Source organism: Perognathus longimembris, chromosome 6, assembly GCF_023159225.1.
Source record: "Perognathus longimembris pacificus isolate PPM17 chromosome 6, ASM2315922v1, whole genome shotgun sequence".
NCBI classification, from domain to species: Eukaryota; Metazoa; Chordata; class Mammalia; order Rodentia; family Heteromyidae; genus Perognathus; species Perognathus longimembris.
The window spans coordinates 76,452,408-76,455,690 of NC_063166.1; the positions used below are offsets into that span (position 1 = coordinate 76,452,408).

The following is a 3,283-nucleotide window of genomic DNA, read 5'->3' on the forward strand; positions in this document are numbered from 1 at the left end:
GCCCCAGATCTCATTCTACTACACCTAAAGACGTACTGACAACATTGGTAATATTCTCCATCCTTTAGTTGACAACGTACCTCAGCGACATTCATCTTTTCTCATCAGTGTTACTAGAATCAACTAAACATACCAGAAAATGGCAATTGGCATATAACATTGAAGTATGGTGGAAATGTCACCATTTTTAAAATATGAATTTCATGGACACTTCTACACTCATGGTCCTCATTTATTTTTTTAATTAATTAATTAGTTTGGCAATGCTAAGGATCAAACCCAGGACCTCAGGAATGCTCAGCAAGTGTTCTAACTTTGAGCTACACCAGCCTCTCCACTTGTTCTTGATTTTCTTGCTTTCTCTGTATTTTAAAGAAGTTGTACAAAGGGGAGTTGTTATTCAACAACTCAGATTATGAGTATAATGCATGTTGATCAATGTCACCCTTTCCATTCTCTTCCCCATCCCAGTCTTTCCCAATCCCAGCTCTATTTATTTTGGATGTTTGTTGTTGTTTTTCTCAAGCCACATTCTCTGCATCTTTCTACCGTTATGATTGCTGCTCTTTGACTATACCTGTAGCTGGTGGGTTTTTTTTTGTTTCTTATTTAATTATTTTATTTTTTAAAATCTTATTTGGTAGCTGATGTTTGAAGCAATCGTGAATACAAGATGACCCCTATTGTACAGCACAATGGCACAATGGAAGGAGCCCTGCTCTTTGACTTGTTCAGGCTATCGTTATTCCCGTAATGCGAAACAAGATCTTTTCTCATTCCAAAGCTTTTTGAAATTTTAAGTGGATAATTCTAAGGAATATCGATAAACATTTACTGGGGCTTTGGGCATTTGGAAAAGGTCGCTGACATTCTATTCCTGTACGAAGTTCTTGGGATCTGGGCGATGTCCCCTGCGGAGCAGAGGGGAGGAAGCTGGCATTTACTGATAATGGTGGTGCCAGTGGGTGACTTTAGCCACGCCCCCTCACACACCCAGTAGAGTTAGATATAAATAGGATGGATGTTCAACTCGGCTCTCAGCAAAGATCCTTCCCAGCAAGATGAAGCCCACCATCTTCCTTCTCATTTCTCTGCTTGTCATTCTGCAGGAGCAAGCAGCAGCTGGAATTGGATATCATGGTGAGTGGGCAGAGTCTGCTGTGGGGAAGAAAACCAGGGGGTGGAGGGTAGGGGGTGGGGGATGTCCTGTAAAGGAACTCTGAAAGTGACTAGAACCTTCTTCACCCAGGGCTTCTTATGCTTGGCTAAAAAACCCCAAGTCTTCCCCACCAGATCACATCCCTTGTGAGAAGCTGAGAAAGAACTGAGGAATCTGCGAGCTGAGGAATAACAGGGCTGGGGGTACGAGTTGCAAGGGGTCTCTGGAGATGGTATAACTCAGACATCTTATTGTCAATTACCAGGTAGTCCACAAAGCCAGTTGACAAATGAAGCACTCCCATTCTCAAAAAGACCAAGATCTGGCCGAGGTTTCGGACACCACAGTGTGCATGTTTCAGAAGGCAGTTCTCTAACCCACACTGATTCAAAAGCTGGTGACGGTGAATCAGACACGAAATACACACTTAAAGAAAAAGAAACCATTGTCTCCGAGGAACACAGATCTGCAAAAACTGATGGCATTTCTTCCGGTGATAGTCTCCTGGGGAATAAGATCGAAAACCGTGTACACAGACATTTCCACGAAAGACGTCACAAAACTGAAAAGGAAGATCAAGGTGGCTTTGAGTTTGCAAAGAGAAGGACCGTCCAGTATCAGCATGAACAGAGTGATTAGTACAGCCACTGACCAACTGAACACCTGGACTGATAGCAAGGTAAGATTCTCTTGTTTTTACCAAATAAGGATGATACTTAGTCTAGCGTTTAAAAGTAGTATGCAAGGACTCCCACGGCCTATTATGGGCTTGATACTCACTGTCCACGCCAACAGAAATGCTGATACAAACTTTAGGAGCATGAGTGCCACTTACTAACATAAGGGCACCTGCTCGAGGCAGAAAGAGCTATTCCTATGACAAAATCCTAAATTTAAATCCCCAGTAAGCATTTGAAGTGGCATTTACCTAACGGTGAATTCTTTTTTGAACATACACCACCTCCCTAAGCATATTTCTGAGTTTAAGATATAACCATATTCTTTGGAATACTGGAATTTAGTTTCTTGCTTATAATGATATTCCTTTTCTCTCTGGGAGTTGTGAGGACACTCCTGTCATCCCAGCTCCTTGGGAGATAGAAGCAGGAGAATCTCAAGTTTGAGGCCAATTTGGACAAGTTACATAGATCCTGTCTCAAAAACAGAATAAAAACAGCAATAACAAAAGGACTGAGTGCAGCCTCAGTGACAGACTTGCCATTACCTTATGTGTATTCTTTATCTCCACACCAAGGTATGTGCTTGCCTCTCTGTTGGGGAATATCCATCCTCTTTGAGAGACTACTGGTTTAAGGTTACTTTGCTTTTTATTCCTAATATAAGAAGAAGAGATGCACACATAAAGATCCCTATGTGTAATGCAGGAGAGATGAAAACGTAGGTGCAAGAGTGTTGAGAAATAACAGGTAGAAGAGGGACATTTGCAGTGTCAGAAGAGAAATTTAAAGCCCAAGGAGAGAAAATGATGTGCCCTGCACATTTGTACCAATAACACGTCGATTAAAGGAAAAACAGGCAACAAAATCAGTGGACAAAATTAGTATACTCATTTCCAATGGTTGGTACAGTAGGGGGCGCACAGAAGGGGCCCCCTCATCACCCTTTACTGCTCTCACTTCTCATCTTGTTCTCTGCCTCCTCCTCAGGAGTCACCTAACCTGAGTGAAGACTGTGATGTGTTCAAGATGAAGACTTCCATATGGTCCCACAACCTTGGTTCATGGATGACACCTTGTGCTCACACCTGCTTTTCTTGGGGTTTCTAGAACTGGGGATTCTTCAAACACCTGCTCTTAAATAAAAAGATCACTTTCTGCATCATTTGCTTTTGACTCCTGAGATCTTATTTCCTTGAAGTGTAGGGAATGAGGGAGGGGATATTTCCAAAATGAGAGGAAGGAATACTGTCAGAGAACTGTGGAGATTTGTTCATCAAAGACAGCTTTCTAGAATTCTGGTTAGACAGTCAATCTGAAAAATGGGATAGGAAGATTCTGCCAGTCACCAAACTCAACCATAAAAGCCCCTCAGACCCTTTTCCTTGTGAGACTTCAGAAACGGACAACCTTCAAGAATGATCCAGGATGATGTATCCCATCAGGC

General features: G+C 42.2%; 1 long non-coding RNA gene across 1 annotated transcript; it reads left to right on the top strand.

Annotated features, from left to right (window-relative positions):
* The first annotated feature begins 1,021 nt into the window (after positions 1-1,021).
* On the top strand, positions 1,022-3,001 carry LOC125352389. The gene is made up of 3 exons (XR_007211166.1): positions 1,022-1,140; positions 1,425-1,838; positions 2,827-3,001. It is a non-coding gene; the product is annotated as an uncharacterized LOC125352389 (long non-coding RNA).
* Positions 3,002-3,283: the final 282 nt, after the last annotated feature.